The sequence below is a fragment of the Danaus plexippus genome, chromosome 20 (assembly GCF_018135715.1).
Source record: "Danaus plexippus chromosome 20, MEX_DaPlex, whole genome shotgun sequence".
NCBI lineage: Eukaryota > Metazoa > Arthropoda > Insecta > Lepidoptera > Nymphalidae > Danaus > Danaus plexippus.
Window position 1 is genome coordinate 978,449 of NC_083550.1, and position 25,941 is coordinate 1,004,389.

Below are 25,941 nucleotides of genomic sequence, written 5' to 3' on the forward strand. Positions count from 1 at the left end.
TAAATATATATTTTTCATTATATATACAAATATATTTTTTCATAAAAATAGAAATAGTAAGTAAATAAATACTTTATATAAATAAACACGTCTCGTTCTGTGGTCACAGCTTTACTTTTCCTACTTGCTCGGTTCAGAAACATCTGGCGTAGTTGTTATACAATTTTTTTGTACTAAATAGTTTCAATGAAATGAAATTGTAGCTATATATAATAAATAGCTTGTATATAAGTATTATTCCTAAGCTATTATTACATCTCTTATTTGACGCAGTCGGACAAAAGTAATTGTAATTGAACAGTAATCACGAGTAACTATATTAGAAGGTACATTGCTTTTTTGTTATATTGTCTCATTTATGTTTAAATAAAACAAATATAGTAAATAAAGCTGAACATTCATGGTCTGTGTCATGTGACGTCACGCTAATTACGAAGTTGCTGTATTTTTTTGGAAACTACACAGAATTTGAGTATAGATTATGTTATGAAAGTCGTGAATTGTCTCTTTGTTAAAGCTATTTCAAATCTGACGAGTTTTTGAATAGGTAATATTGACAGACATATATCGAGCATTAAATGTAACTTGAACACTTTGGCACAAGTTTGAATCGTAGCACTACATACGAAAAGTATCCCGTTTATAAATAACCCAGGTTAATGTTATGTGCGAAGTCATATGAATGAAAACTTTAACGTACGTAGTGTGACGTTGAAGACTTATAGTAAGCACTACGCTGAACATCTTTAGTACATGTAATTTAAAGATACATATTTACAAAGGAGGTACTAATTAATGTTCCACGATCTTATCTTAATCTCTTTATTTAGGTTGTAAGTCCATTTGTATGTTTGTAGGATATATTAAACTTTGTTTACGACTGTTTATACTAAGCCTACCCGCTTACAGTCACTTCGCAAATCCATTCTATGGAATAAATATATTATCAAAGTATTCTGTTATATTCTAGATTGTAATCTAAGTTTATTTTAATTTTCATGTAGATGTATTAGCAGTGAGTAGTTATATATATATTTTTATGTTTTTAAGTGTTTTATATATAAGGCATTTCTATACTTACAACCAGTAACAATTCTTGTATATATTTTTCGTACAGATAATTTATGGTGCACTCGAAATTATTGTTAAATTTTAATTTAATTTCTTTGGGAACTAAAGTTTCACCTATTTGTATTCTTAGCCGGCTCGTGTCCATGTATGTATGTATGAATGCGTGCGGTAATACGTGAATGAAATGATTTTATGACATCCAAACGTATCCTTATTATACATATCGATAGTTTTTATCAAGGGCTTCGACCTGGAGCTGATTCTTGGAGTTGAAGCAACTGAGTACTGACTAACTAACTAACTAACTGATATCTGAAATTATTCAGTGACCTTAAGACATTAAGTAACAAATATACTTATATCAATTAAAAAAATATATTTTACATAAAATTTTATTTAACGGAAATATTCTTATTCATATATAATAAGGAATAATTATCAAAAAAATATTAAGAAAATGAAATAAAATAAAACGTTGCTTTGAGCTTAAGGCCTTTGTGGTGGTTGGTTTAAAGACAACGCTGATACTTAAAGTTTAAAGTCAACGCTAATGAAAAGATATGTTGTATAAAAATTACTAATTTTAAATAATCAAAACAAATAATATTAAAAATATATACATTTTGGTATTCAATTTTCTCTATAATCCAAGCTATAGCCTATGATACAATGACAAACGCTGTTCGCCTGTGACTCAATACGCTGCTAACTAAGCAGTGAGTAGGAGGTCCCGTTAATTTTAGTATCAGTATTACGATTCAGCTCGGGTCAGTCGATACGAATGGACCTTAAATGGATACATCGGACGTGCAACTCAATCGGTCATATTAAAAATTATATATTGAACCCTCGCAATAAAAATACGTGCTATATAATTTCTGCAGGCGTTTGTATTTATAATATATGTATATATTTCTTTGCATTATTTATAACGTAAGTTAATATGTATGATCGTATTAATATTAAAGTTAACTTTATAGCTCTATAAGATAACGCTGTTTAATTAGTCGTGCAGGTTATAGCGATACAAAAGATTAATATTATATGAAACAGCCAATAAAAAACCATGTTATTTAAGGTGTTCTACGATGAATTATTTTTATCTTCCGATAATAGTATCAAATGAGTGAAGTTCATCTCATTATTATTTTCTAAATGTAACAATGTATATAATATTTAAATATGTATATAATGTATAGTCTGTAATTTTGCTTACAGTCAAAACTATATTAAAAATTACAATAAAATCTTCCATGATTGAAACTGATTTTAAAATAAGTTTTTATGAAACAATGGTTATTATAAGAGTTGTGTGTTTAGTGTCGTGTCTTTTAGTGAACGATACCCACGAAAGCTTTGGTAGCATATCAAAAAACGAGAACAAAGTCGCGGATATCAGCTAGTATTTGATGAAGCAACAAATTAACAAAAGATGTACATATATTTTTAACATTATAAATAATTTAATGTTATAAAAGGTGTTTTAGTTTCTGAACTCATATAGCCCGTGTCAAGTAATGCCAAGGACGGCGCTAAGCGATTTTCCAGTTTCCATTTTCAGTAAAAACATGTTTCGATCAACACGAGTTCCATATGCAGAAATAAATCCACGGCCCGTAAAGTAACACAACCCTGTCACCAGATAAACAATTACCAACTCTAAGTAGTGAGCGTAGGGTTAATTTTTTAATAATAATAATTTCCTCATACGATCTTCTTAGATACGTTCCCAAGTAGGTCTATAGTGACCAAGGTCTTCGGGTCTGCGAGTTGAATGTCAACGTTTTGTTTACATTTATATGAAAAAAAAAACATTAATAATGCATTATTGGTTATTAAGTTTTTGTTCTTTACCAATTTCGTAAACACATTTTGTTAGCAATTGTTAATTGAATGTTTTGCGATCGTATCTTGAAATTCAAACTGGGTCTTTGCAAACAGATGTCGCTTTTTGAGTTGAAGACTTGCAAATCATTTATAAACGAGAATTAGTGCGTGTATTGCAATTTCGTGCAGAAACAAATATTACATTGTTTTTCGATCATTAACAGACATCATTGTATATTCATATTTTATTTAACTGAACTACGCTAGAAATCAATTTCACTTTAACTTATTTGATAAACAAGAACCTTTCAACTTAGAAACATTTTAAAACTTACTTCATTATCACCGAAATGTCAAAATGGTCGTGATCGTTTAGTAATTTCTGATCACAAAATATACATACATACATTAATCTCGATTTCAAACAATGAAAAGTTGAATAAATATTGCTTGTAATTTTAAAATGTTTAAGTTTAGTTCTCTAATATGTTGTAATTAGTATAGTAATTAATAACAATGATTTATATATCCCAGATCTGTGAGCCGTATTTGATAAACATAGTAATGTGTACTATTTGATTGAATAATTGTTGATAAGATAAATACACATGTACGCCGTCTCAGTTGTCGTGAATAATTTAACGAATCAATATCTCTCTATGTTAATAACTTAATATGTGACATTAATGATTAAAGGTAACTGAATTCTCTCAAGCTTAGTCAAGTTTTGCCAGTTTCCCATTCAGTAAATTATGTAGAGTACTAATATTATTAATAGTGTAATGTGTGAATATTTGTGAGTGAAAAACTGTTAGCGTATGTCGTGTGTAATAGATATTTGGTTTAAGTATATTGATTTGTTAAGTTAACTTTTATATGGACTTTATAAACAGCTGTTGCTTAGGCTTAGCTTTGTGAGCAAATATGTGAGTTTGTCTTACTAAAAGTTTTCATATCCAATCTGAACAATAAAGATTCATTGTTTTTTCATTCAATAAAAAGTTTAATAAAATTCTATACGAAATTTGTGTTTGCCAGCACTTAAATATTTTTTTTTATCATAACATAATTATTTACTAAAGAAGATTTAGCATCCGAGCTAGGTAATAAACAAGTTGTTCAGAATAATTTCAAATAACTTAAAAATACTCACCGTTATACATCTGTTCGATATTAAGCATATATTAATACGAAATATTATATCCAAAAATAGTAGTTATATGAATACCTTCTGTACATTTCACCGGCATGTGTCAGTTTGCATGAAATATGTGAAGCAAATCTGTAGACTGAGTGGCGACGGAGAACGGGCATGAGTAAGGCGAGCTATTTTTGATCGAATAAGGATTTAATAAGAGAAACAATTATAAACTTGAAGTTGTACAAGTTGTGGTTGTATTAGTATACAAATACTAGAATATATTACGCGTTAATTCAATGATAAAATTGTTGTGCGAGATAAAATTATTCGTCCAAAAACATAATATTTAAGTTAGTTGAGAACCGTTTAGATTTTTAATTATAGGTATCTGTGTTACATACCTGTATGTGGATTATTTGAAATTAATATTGTTAATATGATCGGATTATTACAGTATGTTAAAGTATTTTAGTTAGAAACATCGTCACATTCATCTCGTCCGATGAAAAGTACCTAATCGAAACGTCGCAAAACTATAAAATATAAAAATAAAATTGAGTGATTTTTTTCTGGGTTTGGTTTAATAACTCACGGTTTTAATATATAACCTTATGTGCCATTAACTCAAAGGAGAAAAAACTAACAAATCTATAATAGAATTAGGGAATTGAACCCAAAAGTTACAATAAATAAACATGAAGAATGAAGACTTTGCAACGGTTTTATTTGAGATCGTGCCACTTATATATTTTTTTAGACTATCAAAAGTAGTAAGTGATGTACTCAGGTAATTTGGAAGCACAGGCTATCAAAAATAAAGTTTACTTAAAGTCAATTCGATTGTTGTTTTCTGTAATTTACCGAAATACATACATACACACGCTTTAATAGCATTAGATGAGGAATATATTAAGATTATTGGAGATGTTGTTTGATAAATAAATAGTTTAATGTTATGATCAATTTACACTGAATAGTAAGAGCAAAGGAATTTTGCATTGAACCCTTTTTAGTCATCCTGGGATGGAATGCAGTTACGACGGATACCTAAAATTATGAATCAATTGTAATCTGAATTATGACTTGGTTTGAATTAAACATTCTTAACTACTGAATGTTCAAGACTTTAACTGTAGTAAACGATGTGTATGGTTTTCGTGAGCGCAAAATAAAAGTATTATATTTGGATTCAGTTCGTGATTTTTTTTTATAACCAATGTTTGGACTACGAGGCAGTGAACGAGATGAAAGTGTCTGTCACTTGGTACTGCTTTTTATCATCTAAAGACAACGATTACTTCATTTTCTAGAGGACGGGATACACGCAGAATGTGCTTACTGTATCTTGAGGTCTGGCAGTATGGCCACAGGCATAGGAAATCATATTTTTGCTGATGGTATCCCTGATGTTAGATAAGTGCCAGTCATCTTTTTTTTGAAATTAACATGATTTTCAATTTCAACAGCCGTGCCTTTTTAATCTCCCTACATATGTTTCTTGTAAAATAATAAAATCGATAAGCAAATCCGGAAACAAAAGTTCCATTTAAAGAGCAAGTAAGTCTTCCCAATATATGTAAAAGAACTCTTCATGTAAAAATTCTTAAATAACTCAGCTTATCTCGGGCTATAAGTGATCCCCTAAAAATTTACGTAAAATTGAATGCCATTAACCTTGTCCAAATTAAAATTCATTCTAACGTCTGTATATCTGACTGACAAATTCCTTGCGTTACTTCTGAACGCGATGTTGCTGTTTAAAAGGAAAACATTTGGGGGAATGTTTGACCTGAAATTAAGATGTCGAAAATCAATGTACCCGTCATTCAGTGTAACATCTATCATGTAGGGAGTGGACATTTTTTTAAAGAGACACCGTTTCCCTAAATAGCACAGAATCGACAGAACATCGGTTAATTGGTTTCTAATTCTGTTTTAAACATTGTTTACTTTTAATTTTCTTTGTTTGAATGAGAAAGTTTTAAAATTTTTCAAAGTTATTATTAGCAAATATTTACTATGACATTTAATTAATGCGATTACATGTATAGGTACATTATTAAATAAAAAAAATTCGTAATGAAACTTATATGTTTTAAAATATTAATGAATTTCTATGTAATTTAGTCCCAAATCACAAACTAAAACTTTGTAATAATTCTACGAGTGTAATCCACGCTGACAGAACATATATTTGTTCAATAAAATATTTTCCTTCTCAAACTAAATCCATATGTATATTATATTCTAATTCCAAAACATTATTTTCACTAATTGATTGTTTAATATTAATTGTGTCATTTGGAGAGCTTGTTAAAAATTTAACTGTCGATTCGTACAATGTATCAGAGTCGACCATTAGTTTATTATTAATAGGAACAATATTTTAAAGTCAACATACAAATGTTCCTATGATGAATAGTACTTCATAGCCCCCAAAAATAGCACAATGGGGAATAAAAGAAGTAATCTTAAAAATCTTAACGTAAATAAATTTATTAGGGACAAAGAGAACCCCAATTTGGTGAGGCTAAATAAGTCAAAGACAAAATGCCAGTTGACGCGTCGGAATTGATGGCAGTTTTTTAGGCTTTTTTTTTCTTTCGCTGAGACAGTTAATAAATTTGGGTGTAATTATAGTTAAGAGCATTTTGTTGAAAGGTAATTTGAGTTAAGACGGGATACGGTGCTGGATTTATTTGAAAAACAATCAGTAACTAATGAATTGTTCCAAATTAGGGCTTTAAAATAGGAATTTTATTTTTTGTTTGAATGTGGATTATTATCGATTGATTTACACATGAATAGAACTTACCTTTCATCTTAGTAATATTAAATTTTAATTCAATTATTAATTTGGTTTAAGCATGCATTTAATGAGGTAATCGTGACAATAACCAAACATAAACGAAATAAAAAATCCTTAGTATAAAATGCTATAAGATTTAATTAAATGGTATTTAGCCACAATCGTCGCTTTAGCGCTTTAAAAGCGTGGATTTCGAAGCGCTTAAAAATATCAGAAATTTCATTTGGAAGTCGGTTTAATTAAAAAATTCTCTGATTCTCATTGTTATCATAAAATCCACACACCGTTATTGTTAGGAGGGATTTAGGTATTAAGGATATATCGAAAGAAGTCTCTTCATTGCCACTCAGTTGGCTTGGCTGGTTGGTCTTCTGTAAGCTAGTATTGAACAAACTTTACTCATATTATGTCAATTTAGTAAAATGGCGGCCATAACATAAAAAGTTACGATTGTACTTAGGCTACGTGCAGACGGTCGGTGAGAGTATTAAAACATGATTTATATTTAAACAGCGATTATAAAGACATTTGACTGTTTTTAACTGGAATTTTGATGTTATTTAAATACTTTAATAACTTTTTACATAACCATTTAATTTTCACTAAATCTTTCATGTAACTAAGTTTAAATTCTTTGGAACCAAAGTACTGTGGTTAAGGTGCGTTAGGATCGATATAAAAAATTACTAAAGAATTTTTGCTACCGAATGTGTTCATGGCTTTATAAATATAGCTCAATAATTTATATTTATCTAAAATTCTGTTTATCCAGAGGACATTCAGTGCCAGTGGACAGTGGGTAAGTGTGGTCTGATAATTCAATAAAGAGGTTTGACAATCTATAATATAATAAAAAATATATAACATTATTAATATATAGCAAATATTTGTATTGATATTAGCGATAACAAATAAAATGAAGTAATCATTTATACTAAGAGATCAAGTGAGAAAAGTGTGTACCTAATATTATATATTATACAGTATTATTAATTTATTATAATAAACCTTTTTGTTACCATAAAGTTGATCAAGCCAATTCCATATAAATTGTCATATATAGATATAAGATCTGGCAAAGACTAAACTTAGTATAAGAAGCAATTGTAACATGTAACCTTTATGCTTACTACGAGTTTATCGTCACTATATACAGGATGTTTTCAGGTTTATTTCATAAATCTTCACATTATAGTACTAACAGAGTTTATTGAATGAGAAACGCTTCTTATGTAGTTTCAAGAGACAAACTTGTGCTAAGCCTACTGAAGGGAATGTTTTAAAACATTCTCAAATTGCTTAATTTCCTTCAAACGTCCTTATAGGAAATTCTGTTTTTTTTCTTATTTCTGCTTGCTTAGCTTCTTAGAAATTCAGTAAGAATTGATTATTCCTTAATTATTCTTATGGGTTTTGTTTTATATTCTTGAAACGTAAGAAAAACATTAAAATTTCATTTTGTTTCTTTGTATACGTTAGTGTTAGCGTAATGTATGTATATCAGTAGCGTGTATGTACTTGTGTGTTTGTCTATTTCAATCGACATGGGAAATTATTCCCGGCACTCGAAACCTCATTGTATTGACCACTCCTGATTCTAATTCAAGAAAATAACGTCTTGACTACTTAATGTTTAACGGCGACCCTCGAATATTATTAGAACGTAACATATTGTATGAAACCGACCATATAACCCATAGGATTTTTAACTCTATACCTTTATCATAAAGATTCTTATTGTTTGCTACAAATATGTTGAGAGAGAGACTAAGGCTATTGATAGTTCGTTTAATTTGTGTTATAATTAGATATACGTTTATTTATTTATACACTGTGGGAAAATTTTTGTATGATTAATAGGTACTATAAAATAATATAACATATTTGTCTTTCAAGCATATCTATGTTGGTGCTAGTTTTAATTTATTAATGGGGAATTTAAAAAAATTTGAAGAATTTTTTTCAGTTGCTTGTTTTATTTATAGATTAAGACGTAAAGAATTAATATTATTATATTTCGTGTCAATTGATACATGCGATATCGGCCGTGTTTTTCAACATAGCTTGGTTTACGCGAAAACACAAGGCTTAATAGTTAATACCCAGTGAGTATTTATAAAAATAACTGCTATTCGAAACTTTAATCGTTTTATTTTTATTCAGAAGATAGTTTTTTTTTTAATTAGAACATCGCAATTTTTAAGTCAATAGTCTAAGCACAACAAAGCAGTAATAAAAACAATTGCGTACCTCAATTATTCCATTTATAAAAATAAAAAAAAAATATTAAGGCTTACATTTATGTTATACATCCTGATGTTTTAAACAGTACATACAATTTCTTTCCTATATTTATAAATTACACGTTCATTTGTAATGTTACTTATAGTTATCCAAGTTTTTTTATCAGAGAAAAAAAATCACTATTAGTATATATACGAAGGATATATGTTTACGTTAGTGCTTCTGCGCTATTAAGACAATTATTTTAATTACAACGTCCTTGTGAGCCGGCTTTGTATATTAATGGTTTTTATATGTTTAGCTTATAACATTTATATGGTAATTGTTTATAATGATTTTATAACGATATGATGTAAAATAATTTACACTATAACCTATTGTCGATATTTTTCCAGCAGTTTTAGTTGAAGAATAATTAATATCGAGATATCTGAACGGCCATTTTGTAACACTGAAATTATAGCGGATGCAATCCTATTTACCTAATTCAAAAATCACTGGACAACAGTTTACGCCATTACTGTAATCACATAATAACTTTAAACGCTATGTACTTTATTGAAGGCCTCATCCTTTATCTTATATAAAATGAGTTCAGATAATTATATTCTTAATCATCTCGTAATATCTGATCGTGATCCGCGCGAATGAAACACCGATTGAAATTGCTAATCGTTTTATGGATTCCTGTATTGTAAATTCATATATATTTTATTTACAACTAGTCCTTTTTTATATCTGTGGTCCTTTAATAGTTTAGACTTCACTCCAGTTGTAGAAATTAAATGAGAGTACTTGTGTAATGTATGTATGTATGTATGTTTTGTCTGTCTCCGTAATTAGACTTATAAACTATGACATTAATATGTAGCTTCGCTGTTTTAGACCAGATAGACTTTAAGGAGTGCATAAACATTGCTGCTTAATGGACATGCTATATATTTTGACTGAGATATAGAATTTGTTCAGTAGGGGTGCTTTTAGTAGCTTTTCTCATAATGAGTTCTATTGTAAAAGCTATATGGTCTAATCTTGAATACATTTATGATAAAAATGTTTAGGTATTGCTATACTGGAATCAGTTATAATACACTATATTGTATTTATTAATAAGTACTTTATTTCACAATTTGTTTATATGAGATCTAATATATGAATTCTATAAAAGATATATATTATTATTTAAAACTGTCTGGACATGTGTGGAGAGACAATATTTAGTGATCGTTTCGATAAAGTCGTATTTAAGTTGGAAAAACAGAGAAACCTTTTTCGTTCAGTAAAAGAAATTATTCATAATTTTTAATTTAAAATCGTAATTTATTTTTTATTCGCACTTTCCTTTCTATCGGGCATCAGCGGCCGACCAGGTTTTACACGTTCACGGGCTGTTTATTGTTTGTTTTGAAAAAAAAAAAACAATCACATTTTTGGTATTGGGGAACACTGCATATGATGTGAGACTTCAAAGTGTACCACACACAGCGACGCCATAAAGCTATGCATCCATTATTCAGGGTTCCGTATACAAATAAATATAGGATTCGTCTTAAAATCTTCGAATTTATTGTATTTATCCATACTAAATAGGAAATAATATTTCAGTGACTGCTTATAATGTTTAAATATACGCTTTTATACTACATGCTTATGAATGATTATAAAGAAAATATTTTTTGTATAATTTTTGTATGTACGTCTGTTTATTCAGGCCTATCTCTTAAACGGTATACAGCTGGTAATTAGTTAATTCGATTAATAGCAATAAATTTTCACCCGCGCCAAAATACGTACAGATAGTACTATTTCCATTCCACCCTGTATAAGATAAGGGGTGTTTACACGTGACTTACAAAAAAACTTTTATTTATTTACATTAAGTTTTTCGGTGGCACGTGGTATGTGTCATAAAAACCTGATATTTACGCATCTGGCACTGAAGTATGGCGTAAATAGATATTTATAACCTTAATGTTTGTATGTACGTTACTTATATATTATTTATACATATACTAGCTGTGCCCGCGACTTTGTCAGCGCGGAAAAGTATTTTTCTTTTAATAATAACAATTAAATTTCTTTATCAAAAGTTACTCAAGTGTCTTTTTATTAAATTACCTAGCTGTCTGTCTGTGAAAGACACCTCATAATCAGTCCAAACATTTCAAGGAACAGTCGGTATAAACAGATAAAAAACTAAATCAATTTATTTTGGAAGATAAAAAAACTATCCAAATGCTTTTAATATCAAGCAGTTATTTTAAAATCAAAAAAACACACTCCAATTATAATTATTTGTATATAGATAAGTAAGTTTAACATAAAGCGGTTTAACAAAATGTATTGTGTACGTTTAAACTGAACAAGAAAACAGTGATTCAAATAACTGTGATTTCCTAATAGCCCTTGACATGTCTTAGCGGCTGTTAGACAATAATCGACCAGCACCTGTGGCCTACATAGCTAATGAAGGTTCTATACCTTAACTTATATTGTATCCAGCTTATGTGAAAAGGGTAAAATAAATACTTATAACACTATTCGACACTTTAATTACCTAATAATTATTCCTGATTATAGATTGACAAATCATTTGAGTAAATTAAATTAATTATAAGAGGACATGCCGACTGGTGTTGAAACTTCTATTGACTGTCATTTCAAAAATATTTTCAAAAAAAGTCCGAAGCTTTTCAATATTATTTTATTAATATGGTCACTTAGTAAAGCTAAGTGATTGCCAACGTCCATACCACGTTGAATACACCGGTTCTCGTCCGATCACCGAAGTTAAGCAACGTCGGGCGCGGTCAGTACTTGGATGGGTGACCGCCTGGGAACACCGCGTGATGTTGGCTTTTTGATGAAATTAACCTTTTTTCACTACACTCAATTCATCTCTTTCTCTCTTATTTCTTAACTTCACTGAATTACACGTTTAAAACTGAGTCGCATACGAAAGTAATATTTTTTAAAGCCTTATTTAAGATTCGTTGAAAATACAAATTAAAAAAAAATTCTTGGTTGTGCTGAAAAACTTACACTTCGTATATATTATAATGTGGCAGTTCATTATCTTTCACTTATCAAGTTCAGTGCTCAAGCGGTGTCAAATTCCAGGGTAGTCAAAGAGGACTGTTCTAATAACATTTGTTGAGTGTGTCAAGTAAAAGATTGTAGCGACTTAATTTAATAATATTAGACATTAGTTTATTAGTTTTTGCAAAATGTCATTCATGTGCTTATCAAATAATAATTAAGTAATTGTTATGAGCAAAATTGTTTAGCAAAAATATTATATGTATTTTTTAATAGTGTCATTAAATATTTTTTGGTCCCAGACACAGTCGCATGTTATTTAGATACTGTAAAAAAAATAATTCTGTCATTTATTCTGCTCTGATAATGATCGTAAATTCTTGGTATAAAGTTTGAAGTTATTGGCGAGAAACATGTGATTTTTTAATGGATAAAATAAAGTATATAGAGTTGCAAACGTATAAAATATCAATAACATAAAAATAACACAGAAAAACGCTAACCTCCTTTGACGCAGATTATACAAAACAACATCGGCTGTAAGCGTTCAATTTGTGTCTAATTAGTTGAAGAAACCCCAGGTTTATTCTGAGATGTTATCTGTTATACGATACTCATGTGTTTAAATAAAATTATTTTGTTGTATTAATTTATAACTATGATTATAAACTCTTTTTTGACCCAACTTTGCTTGTAAACGTCAATTTAGTAACAAAATCATTGAATATTAATTTCTATATGACTGTTACGTGTTTTTAGTGTTATGAAATTTTTTTTATTAGTTATGATATGAAAGAAGAACAAGCATTAATACCACACTGTTATAAGGACTCTACAAACTTTTTTTGTTATTAAATTAAAAGATACTTTTTTCGTATCATTAGTATTGTCACTAGGACAATTTTTATTTTGTATATTACATTTTATTTAGTTTACGATTAACAGAATAAAATACAAAGTAATAGTAATATTATTCACCTGGCCCTAAATAATTATGTTAGTTCGAACACTAAACCAAGCTAATTCTAACGTATAGCAACTGAAATGTATTGCAATTACAGTAATCGTTGTTACAAAATAATCTTGTATCCGCGAGGCGAGCCGCGGGCAGAACATAGCAATAACTTAAAACATTATCAACTGCATCTTCAATCGTGACTTGCCTTACAACCGACGGTAGCGTGGCGATTAGGGCTGACATCGTTTTAATTATATTAAACATTTTTTAATTAAAAAAACATTTAGTTTAAAATATTTTCGAAAATAAAATGAGCGTAATCAGTATGCTTAGTCCAAGTTAGCATCATCGTACTAAATACGTAAAGTTAACAGTTTTTCGTTCATTCATGTGGGCATATGACAGTATTAATGCAGGTTATTGAATTAGTAACGGGAAACGCTTCGTATGTACTGTGACGAGACAAACTTGTTATACGAAGAGCTTTCGTTGATATCGCTAATACCAAAACTAATTTCGAACCAGTTCTAATTTCTAACAAAATAAATTTATACTTGTTAGAGCCAACCCTGCTGTTTCTAACACTTTTTGCCTCCGATGTCTAATGACAAAGGAATCATTATCTAATCAAATCTTTTTTGATATCCATTTTTTTTCTCAAACCGCAATAAAAAGATAAGATCGTACTAAACTGTGCTTTAAGCCACTGTTTTGTAAAATAAGGCTTCTATATCTGTTGTCTGTTTGTTTCAAACTGTGACAAGATTTATAGTGACAATAAAATTGTTATTTCCGGCTTACAGTTGATGAATGGGTAAAATATTAATACTAAATAGTATCCTTACTATATTTCAGTAGTAGTAGTGTTTATCCTTACTATGTTTTGGTATTGTTACTGAAGAGATTCAATAGTTAAAACACACATGAATTAACTTGTAAAAATGTGGACATTGCATATATTATTGATAGAAAAATCACGATATCACTTTGCTTTATCCACGTAATAACTGAATTGAAGTACAAAAATATCTTATATAAATGACTTGTGCTATTCAGAGAGTTTTCAATAGTACATGCATATCGAGTCGTGACATTTGTTCACAATTATTTATCAATTTCAGTAATAACAGTAAACAATTCATGCAACAATTACTATAGTGATTGATAGAACATCGGTTTGAGACTAATAAATAATAAATGTAACCGAATAATATATTATGTTATACTAAAAAAAATATTTATAAAAAGAGAGATATGTTTAATAATGTCTCTGTTAGAGCTGTTCTTAAGGTTAAGAACAGTGAATTAATCAATAAAATATAATTACACATTGACTTAATTTCATTCCAAATTTGTATGAAAAATATAAATATTTAAAAGCTTTTACCAACAGTGATATCAATTAGGGATATTTCTTTATATTAATTCTAATTTAAGTGTTCATATTTCTATTCTATGTTCCCAGGTTAAATTCAAGAATAAACATATGTAGTCAAGAAGTTTTATGTGTCCACGTTTCCTCTATGCCATAAATGATTGTCTTAGTACCGAATCTAACCTAAAACTCAACAAAAAATTCTCCAAGTGTGACGAAGATTAAAAAAAAAACATAATAAGCGAAAGCCTGATCTAAATACTGGAAATTATATATAAATTAATTTAAAAAATATATCTACTCATGAAGATATAAATACCTGATCATCACGTTCAAAGCGTCTAACCCTGTTTGCGAACACGGAATAAATCATCATAATCGTTTTATATAGGACAGTTATTTCTCACACTACCTAATAGGCAACCTAGACACGTCAGAGGTACACAAGTTTGAATCTAGGTTCGGACACTGAATGACAATGTGTACCGTTACATATCGTGAGGAACACAATCACGATACATTTAATATGTGCCCATAAAAACAATCATATCGTATCTAATGTAATTAATACTTAATTAATAATTAATAATAAATATAACATATGTATGCTTTTATTATTCGAAAGTTAAAATGTCAAAATATTACAAAATCTATCATTGATAAGAATTTTATGTGAGCTGACCAAAACAACGAGAAGAATTAATAATTTTTTATACAAGTTAAAAACCTTTTTTTTGCATACAGTTATGTAGGATAATTTATGGGATCCCTTAATCACATAAAACAACACAAAATTCATGTAAGTAGGTAAATTGAACTTAATTTCGGGCTACCCTATAAAAATACTACCAGTTACTGACCTATCGCAATCATTATCGCACTCTTACCCTAAAGGGAACATTGGAAAATTAAACAAGTCGAACAACTTACGAAAGAAACATGACAAAATAAACCTTAATACAACGCGTTAGGGCTCATCGTAAACATCGCATGTTCGCATTCAGGTCAAGAACATACTGTTAAGAATCACTTTAATCGTTGCCATTATATCTCCAAGGAAGTAATGCAATAATCGCGTTTAAAGTCAAGTTAATATTCATTCAATATAATTATATACAGAAGCTGTAAACTGAGAAATATTTTTGAGATTATAATGTTCGGAATTGACAAAGGATTTACGGCTTAATATTGAACGTACTAGTTCAAACTATTTGTACTTTTATAAGAGGCTTAAAGGAATATGATATAATTATCTGTATTTTTTTTGGACCAAATTTTAAAACACGAACCGTCTTCAAATACGGTTTGTGGATGAAGATAGTGTTGACTTATACATTAAAATTCAATCTAATTAGCGCTGGGAATAGTAAAATTGATACGAAGATACTTATATCAAGATTCGATTAATTTGAGACGCAATAAAAGCTCGGCTCACGTATAATAAAGTCTCGATTGATTTATTTACAAATTATACTATGGGTATAAACGCGAATCTAAATCCTACGCATGATAATTATATCTTGCGAAATCCTTAGCACCTGTACGTACCCTTCTCCTTTGATATTTATTGTAAAAATAACAGAATGTCGATTTGCGGTAAGATTTGGTAAGGAGGTCCAATTAAATTAATATATACGGAATGTTTAGATAAAGTAGAAATGTGATAAAAACATTTAAATTATATTAAAACGTAAATAACAATCAGCCAAACAGGAGACCAAGGACTTAACAAACTACAACATAGAGATTAGTTTAAAGCTACGTTCAGTTCAATAGTACACAATAGTACATCAACGACTCGTGCTGCTATTGCGCAACCCAGAGACATATTTGACAAAATTTATTATACGGTTAGAAATAGAGAAACAAATCTTATAACAAAGGTGTTAGGTTCAAAGTTAACGGAGCAGGTATTATATTAATTTGTACATTCAAAACAGCTCTGTGTCAATGCTTCAGAGTTGATATTTAACGACTGCTATAATTTATGTATATTGGATTAAAACTATAATCTTTGAAAGCTGTGTCGAAAGATAGCATAAGTGATCGCTAGTTTCGTGTTCATTTAAGATTTTGAGATACGAGAAACTTATAAGGTTTGACAATATTGATAATAAAAACAGGCTCAGGACGTAACGATCGAAAGGTTTAGGAAAATTATTATATATAAATACAATACAGGTTAAGTCCTTACTGTTGTTTGTTTATGTTAAAGATTTGTTGGGAATTATATAATTAAATTATTAGCTTACTTGATGCTATATGTGATAATTTTATTGTCATTTGAATCAATATTTGTGGACTACGTATTACATATATGCGAAGTTTAAAACTATTTAACAATAGCCAATAACAACTATAAACAATACTTGTCGATAATTCAAAGGACTGTATATGTGCCATTCGAAATCTTTGCTATCCTGATATTTTGTTTTCATATTTGGACCTCTTGAAATACTATGCTTGAAATGTACGAGATATGATTGTCTACAAAGAAGTAATAAAAGAATATTAATAATATCTTTGTTGTTTATAGTTAGTTAATATATAAAAACGGACATAATACATATTTACAATGACAAACATATGTATAGATATTTAATTTCGCTCTTAAATTCAAGTCACATATATTTTTCTTTCCGATCAAATTAACGCTAGCAGTTATTTTTTTACTCGTTATTTAAATTCAATTGTTCTTGAATTTTATGCTCACACCAGCTTTAATAAAATGCTGGGTTTAGCGTATTTACGATTTGATAGTATTTAGCCATAAAGAAGTAGGTTTTATTTCAAGGAGGAAATACTATGGATACACAATCTCGCAGTAAATTGTTTGTAGTACGAGTCTTTATGTGATATAATAATTATATATAGTTAATTTTAATCCTTATAGTGATTGGATTAGAGGTTAAATTTAAACAAACAACAGTGTACGTGTCGTTATACGGACGCTTCATAAGAACATTAATATTTTTTTAATTCTATTATTGAAAATAATTGAAATGGTGACAAGTCAGTAACTGTTTTAATTTAACTAAGTTAAAAGAAGAACTATAACTAAACTATTGTAAACATAAAGCACATTTCTCAATAACCTTCGCGTGTATCACAACTACACTGTACTAGGATTGTATAGTAAATGACCAATAAGTATTCTATACTTTGTACTGAACGTGGAACCGGTTGGACGTTGGAACCGCTTCTGCCTTTCCATGGTAAATTTTATATAGACGTATTGTAATAGTATACTCTGATGGCGAAAGGTTACGAGAATAGTCTTAAGATTATATGCATATACTTCTTTGGTTAGCACTTGAATTGAAAACTGAGTGATGTTTTAATTTAATCAAGGTTTTCATTAATATTCAAATAAGTTATTGTTATTTTCTCCGTTGATTTTCGTTTAAAGTTATCAATGTGTTATATAGATATTGTCTCAATTAATTTTTCCGCTCATTTTTTATGAATCGCACCGAAGACGAGGACAGTAGCAATTCCCCCGAGCTAGATATTTCTTAAGTTTCCTTGTGTCTTGGAATTATGTTTATTCCTACCAGCTTCACGCTAATTCAGGTTTTTAGCTGCAACGTGTAAGATATTTTGTGTATAGTGAAAACATTGTCTCATGCAATTTTAAGAGACACGTCTATTAAAATATATACTCCTATATATACTCCTATATATATATATACTCCTTAAATTATTAGGTTGTGTATTTTAATTTATTACCTGTTTAGCGTAAGTATTTCTATATAATGTTATTAATATTTCAAATACTTTTACTATGAGACATTATCGACAACAAAGAACTTATTAATACAGTACAAATAAGTTTTCCTATCTAATATTGATTTTATTTGAGTGTCTCTTCAGCAAATATACTTGACATATATGAATACTATAACACTGTACCGTGACTTTGTCCAATAAATAAACAATTATATTATCATTATTACAATAAGCTAGTTGTTATGGACGTTTCCGGAATATTTTAAGATGTGAGTAATGTTTAAGTTGAAAATATCGTATACAGGATGAAAACTTCGCAATAAATGAATTATTATCATCCTGCGGTTAGCTGCGTCGCGGCATTCATAACAACAATACTGATTTAACTTAATTAATAATGTATATTAGTTGTCCCATATACGCATGTCACCTTTAGAGCAATGTACTTATGATAATATTAACAACGACACGTAGAATAGTCACGTAACAAATATATATGTATATGATACAGGTTTGAAAGAATAAAAATAAACTAGAATAGCGATGTACTGAACCATGTTTATAAATAATAAATAAGAGAAATAATTTAACAACTGACCGCGTAGTGTCGAGATAACTTTAATATTGCGTTTTATTGAAAACAGTTAAGGGCAAGTCCCATCTATATTTATGTTATGAACACATATTGAATACTACAAATAGATATATATTTCAATTAATATGTTCATTTTTAATTATTTTTTTAATACTTGAAAGTTTTTTAGTCAATACATCAAGAGTTAATTCACAAAAATCGATACTTAATGCATAAAAAATACTTTTTTGTATGTGTTTCTTTAAAAAAATATATGCTATAATATGAATTCATAACAATGGTGATATTAAAAAATATATACCTGATGATAGCGGAGCCTTAATTGAAAATTAAATGCAAACAAAATGTAAATTGAAATTTCCTTATCAGAGGAAGTCAAACAAAGGCGTGTGACAGATAAATAAAGTAGAGAGATTCCGTGTGGCATTTTATTAGTGAATCTAATTTGTTCAGTAGCATTATATAAATATATAATATATATATATATATATATATATATATATATATATATATATATGGGGCTTTTCAGTTAATACATTATTTTTAGTTTTTATATAAAGTAGACTGTAATCTATATTGATAGGTATAATAATGCTTGGAATAATAAAACTCTAATGATCTTATATATATATAAGCAAACAAATAGGTACAGTAAATACACGTAATCGTATATATCAATAATGTCATATTTTGAGCTATAAAAACCGGTGTCATCGATAACCATTGTAATGTGAACCACAGTGTCGTAATAATAACAATTTTATGGCAGCTCCTGTTCTCAAATAACCGGAGAAATTATATACACAAAGCTATTTCAATATTAGATTAACTTTCAGTGATCCGATTACGTCTGTCCGTACCGCATTATATATGTTTTACACCACAAAACCGTTTCACGGGACAACTCTGATATAGTGATGGGACCTAAAAGTATCGATATATTTTTTTTAAATAATTTGTACGTAACATTTGTAATGGCTGACTAATTTTGTCGTAATAATAAAACTATAGAGTTATTGTAACAAATTTAATTTACTTAGTGTTTAATGCTTTCAAAACATAAAGTACCTAAGGTTTGTTACGTGTTTGATCAGCGTTTAAAATATTTTTTATATTTTTATCGATATCACGAGGTTCAACGCTAAGCAATGAATTATTGTTGGTGGTAGATTTGATCTGCGCACGCGCCGATGTGGTGGGATGTAACTTGCTGTTATTTAATATTATTATATTTATTGAGAAACCATCAAATACCATGTATATAAATGAAAATGTTATGTTATTTGAATTCTATTAATATATACAAATAAGTTATAAAAATGATTTGATTTAAACACTTCTGTCTTTAAATTACCGACTGGAATACAAATTTATTGAATTTCACATAGTTTAATAGTTTATTTACATAATACAAAAGTTATTTCTCTCTACATTTCTTACAAAGTACATATGAGTATTGTTTATATCCACCGAAGTATATTGGGTGTTTATGGTGTCTCTGTGACCTTTAGCCGTTGCATATCGCTTTGACTTCATAAATCATAACTCAAATGGTTCTTTATTCGTTAGATGAGCTGCACTTAGAGACGCTGACACTCACACCGTTACATGTTATATCCCTACGATTTTAATAACAATGTATCAGCAAGTAAGGTTAGATTTTAGCCTACGTTTATTATGCGTAATGAACTCAATAATAATTCTTTATACACTTACAAATTTTAATGCCTTAGAATAATTTTTATTACTTTAAATCGTAATGAAGATTAATATGCAAAAATTATAACCGTCTTAGATTTTTTTTTTTTTTTTTGGAATTAAATTTGTATTACACAAAATAATGGTAATATTGAATCTACCGTAATCTACGTTAACTTCGGTGTAATATAGAGAACTGTTATCCGTGTAAAGCTTATTGCTTGCCGTATTTCTTAGGTTGGGTAGCACCAGTCTCAGGTTAAAGTAGTAACTTTAACCTACGACTGATGGTTTACTTAGCATTTAACGGTATATGAATTGTTATGGACACTTAGATTTATACGATTTTAGAATAAAACAAGCAGGATAAAAGTTTTTTTTTGTACTCGTTATTTTTTTTTATTAACTTGTATGCAGATATCACTTTTTAAATTAATGGATTCCTGCTTATTTAATTTTCTTTTTATATGATCACGTTTCTAGTACTTTCGTGTGGTTCTGCGAGAGTAAACAAAAATGTGCATATTAATCTGTAAATTACAAATCGTAATAGAAATGTTAAAACCTTTGATGTTTTTTCATAGTGCTTAAGTGACAATATTGCTACAAATTAGCACAATACAGCAATGAGGACGAGTTAAGTCGACATTATTAGCAATCATTTAAAAGTACGTTATATAGAAATGATTTAAACAAATATGAACTTTAGCACCTTCAGACAGAATAGGAAATATAATAAAAATCATATAACCGTTTATATCGACAGAGACATTTCTAACACACAGTCATAAAGATTATGTAATAAATTAATCTCAAAGTAATTGTAAATTACAAACGCTTGTTCTACAAAAACGTAAATAAACAATATTGCTATTGAAATTGAAATAAATGACTAACTGCGTTTGTATAAAAATATTAGTAAATAATATTAGTATACCTATATTCATAAGGAAATTGTAGTCAAAATTAAACCCTAAGATTCTCTTTAAGTTCACTTATAAGTGAGTATAATTTATTTCACATTATTATCAGATACATTCATACTACTTATTCTGATCTGTAAGGCCTATATCTTACAATACAAAATATAGAATAAAATTTAAGATTACATAATTTTATGCCAACTTTTTAAGTTTCCTCAATGCGATCAAGCTAAGATCTTGCTCGACAAACGTCACGACAGTGTGTCACATATAAAAACCATTAACTGGGTATAAAAATTATTTCTTATTTTATAATCAAGTGCCATCATCGCATGTCACGATGATGCTGTGCAGGAGCACGTGTTATTAGAGTACTGTGTCCCCATGATGAAGCTACTATCGTGATGATGGAGTGGTAATTACATAATTCATAACATGACATTAATTGACTAAGAGCTTTGACATAGTTTTTTACTCATTAAACGCAAAGTGTGTTGTTTCTGTTAGATTTTCATGGTAAGGGATATTTAAGATGATGTTTTATAAATGGAAATTCGATGATTTATTGTTATTATATATTTTTTTATTGCTCAAACAAACTAATGACAAGATTTTAACAAGTAACAAATGCGGGGGTAGATAACAGGAATAGTGTTGCATTTGTTTGTAACTATCTCGTCAATATTTTTATGGTCACATGAGATTAATGGGTTCTTTTTAAACCATGGATGATTTACAAATGCTGGATGTTACTTATTACACCATAATGTCTGTTGTAATGGCGCCATAATAATACGGTGATCTTAATGGCACCGCATTATGGCGTTCCATGATTTGCTAGTTCTGGTTTTAGTTTTAAATAATCTTCTAATGTGTACTACATTCTTATTTCATAGTCTGAATTATGATATAAGTATTTTATGACTTCTCATGTATAATATAAATGCTTTTATTCATTAATCCTTCAGTCCAGGATATTGAAAATATCATATATGTATAATAGATAGATAAAATGAATACTAAAACAATGAAATTGAAGGAAGGTAAAATGACCACAAGGAGAATTCTAAACAATACTTGATCCATCCCATATAAAGTAATGATCTCAGTGCCAAGTATGAAAGCTGTATCTGACACAGCCAAAAAAAAAACTACCAGAAACTCGACACCAGATCATAACCTCAAAACGCAACGTGACGTAGTGGTATCGGATAAAAGCGTCCCCATCAAACATTGTGATAATGAAGAATGCCACTGAAACCTTTTGTGACGATCGTGACTATTTGCAAATGTACCTTCCATTAGCTTTAAATGCAACCCGATTAATTTTAAAACGTCATAATGGTATTGCATAGTTTATTTTATGATTGATGTTAAATGCCTAATGACCACAAATGCCCGGCTCTTGACACAGGATACATAAATGGAGGTACAATCAAACAATATATGAATTTAGCTAGCAACTAAAAATTCTTGTAAACTGTATGTATTATTTAGAGATTTCCCTACGTAATGTAATATAAAAAAATAATCTTTGTAACTAGCTAATTCATCAGTGCCATCCGAACTAGATTGCTACCATTAAAGTCTACAATTTTTAGTTCCAGTAAAAACTTCTGGCTGATGGTATAGAAGATTCATTCGATATACTTTTGCTAAATGAAGCGTTACCTCCATAAGGTTTTGTGTATCACTGGCTTCTTATTTTACTCTACAAAATAACGTCTGCGGCTAATGTAGCTTGCTTGCATATTGTGAATCTTAAGCTGTTCACAGAAAATCGACTTTTATATACACAATGAAACCAATAGCACTGTATGTTTGTATAATATAGAATCAGATATTGTCTATTGGCACTTTATGATATAAAGTTCAAAAGCGATTTATGCTTTCGTTCCGATATCCTTTTAGATCTGTTGAAATAGCTATCAAGATATTGCTTTCTTGAAAAAAATGGAAAATAAATTATAATGAAATTAAAAAATAATAATATGAGATAAGAAGTTACGTAATAAGTTCCCCGTAACCCCTAACGTGTCATATGACATCTCAGGTTAAGAGAAAGTTAATCCGACATTTAATAAACTTTCTTTGATTGATCGATGTATCAAACTCATTTCATCACTTCAAGATCCAATGGAATAGCAGCCCTATTAAACGGTATTAAGATCTAGATTACATCTTCATTGGATTTATAAATAGTTCATCTTGGTATTGAATTTTTTTTTTGTTAACGTTACAATGGCAGGGATTAAGAAGTGATTGAACTTTACGGTTGACTTATTTCAACGAAACGCGTTCAGTGATGTTTGTGATTTACCATTATAAATATAACAGTGTTTATAAAGTTAAAACTATTATAATTTACTAATATGCTAATTTTATGTTCGTTAGATTTGGATAAAGTATCTCAAGTCGTGTTTTGGTACATAAGAACGATAAAATTTATTTAGTTTGAAAATTGATTAGCTTTCTTGGGGACTTTAATCTTTGTATTGTCAAACGTCAATTTGATGTCAAAACTTAAATGTCAATAAACAAAGTAATTCACTTCGACACTATACTAGTATTTGTAAAAGAAAATTTAAAGACAGTTACGGCTTACCTATATTGATGGGTTCTTTAAAATTGGTGACCAACTTACCTGGAACAAAAAATAAATTATTCAATTATAACCTTTTGTTAGAATAATATAAGAGTGTGAGTCTAAAAGAGCAGCAAAAAATTCAGACTTAGCAGGAAATTGCCGACCTTTCTCGGAAGGACTGGAGGAAAATAATCTAAACATAGATACCAAGAAAATATAAGGAGTGAATTAACAATCACTTTCCATAGAGGATAATATCGTTGTATTATATTATCCTCCTAGAAATGTATTTTTTAATAAAATTCCAATAGATTTGTCATAAAATATCAGTCACATAAATATTATTTTCTGACATTTTGGACTTAACAACATCCTCGTAAGTTTTATAAAAACCTATGTATAAATAATTTTTAATTCATATAACTATCAATATAAGACATAGAAATTAGCCGGCTAATACAACTTACAAGCTAATACAAAAAACGGAACGGCCAATTTAACTTCATCAAGAACAACAACTTTGGGGTATGATATGAATTTATTGCACCAGAACTGGTTTTTGATTGCCCTCAAAAAGTTCAGGCTGGCTTAGCCTTTATCCGTACTCGTCGAAATTACACGACAGCTCACGTGGCACGACTCTACGTTGAACCTTAAAGAAGATTTCGATGACGAAATAAACGAAAGCATTTAGTGTCGTAGATAATGTTTAACGGCGTTTATGAAATAACCCAAAATACTTAACGCTACAAAGAAGTATTATAAACTGCTTAATTGTCAATAAAAGTTGGAAGGTAATGGAGTAGTTCTGTATGCGTTTAATTCTTTTTCTCAGGCAATGATGCATACATTTCCCACGTAACGCATTACGAAATGTTACATTGTGTTATAATTGTATTAGTAATATTGTTGATGATATGGCTACTTAAATAGGAACCTTTATCTGCTCTCAAAATGAATTGTCAGCGCTCTTTATGAATGTACAACACGACATAATTAAATGCTCAGTCGGATCTACATCTATCTTTTAGAAAATGAGATAATTATATAGCCTGGGAGTAGGATTCTTTATTTATTATAGCATTTGTCGTATATTATATTGGATGGATGGAATTTTAATGACATTGACAGTAGCAATTTTTTTGAATTAGCTTTTCCTTTGTTGTAACTTTATTCAAATGTCTCTAGCATTAGAGAGTCGGAAATAAGGAACCTTATTTTCTATATCTCAATTTAATATATATATATATTTTTATCCAGATTCTAAATAAGCAAAAAGTATTAAAAGAACTAAAATCATTATGTACTATGACGATAAATAAAAATATATTTGTTTATAATTTTATTCGTCCGATTTAAAATTTGAATTTAATAACCATTGCCCTCTGATACATATAATAAAGATACATAGATAAATATAATAACAGAGCTTCATAATAACTGATGCAGTCATAAAATAGCGTATTACTAGCAACCTCTTTGTGACAGTAATCTACGTCAACTGAACAACAATACCACTCCTTTGTCTCATAATTGGTTATACGTGGTCATGAACTTGGGTACACATCTGGTAGTAGAATGTTATTACGAAATCGTTTTATAATTAATATATAAAAACATACAATTATAAACTTTGCAACATGTATAATTATTGTAATGTTTTAACGACAGCAAAACGATATGAAATCGATAACTAAAGTGAGATAACATTAGTGAAGGTAGTTGTTACTTATTCCTATATATTGTTATTTTTATACAACATTTTATAGGGAAATGTTCTTTTAACTCAATCTATATTTGATCGTTCGCGTTCAAGTTATTTTATTCAAAGCCTACGTCTTAGTCGACATCTGACAATCATCGTCAATTAACACCTCGTGACTCGTGTTTTAATTTAAGCGGTTAATTTAAATCGCACAAATTAACAACATCTTTACAGTCTTTG

At 29.1% G+C, this 25,941-nt stretch overlaps 1 protein-coding gene, 1 non-coding gene and 1 pseudogene across 3 annotated transcripts in view; 2 read left to right on the top strand and 1 right to left on the bottom strand.

Moving 5' to 3' along the window:
- The window catches only part of LOC116773911 (uncharacterized), a 56,000-nt pseudogene that overhangs the window by 23,744 nt on the left and 6,315 nt on the right, over positions 1 to 25,941 (bottom strand).
- LOC116774199 (uncharacterized) overlaps positions 1 to 25,941 on the top strand; it is a 62,797-nt gene that overhangs the window by 9,829 nt on the left and 27,027 nt on the right. The window lies entirely within an intron of this gene.
- Positions 11,832 to 11,950, top strand: LOC116774206 (5S ribosomal RNA). Its single transcript, XR_004353752.2, has one exon. It is a non-coding gene; the product is annotated as a 5S ribosomal RNA (ribosomal RNA).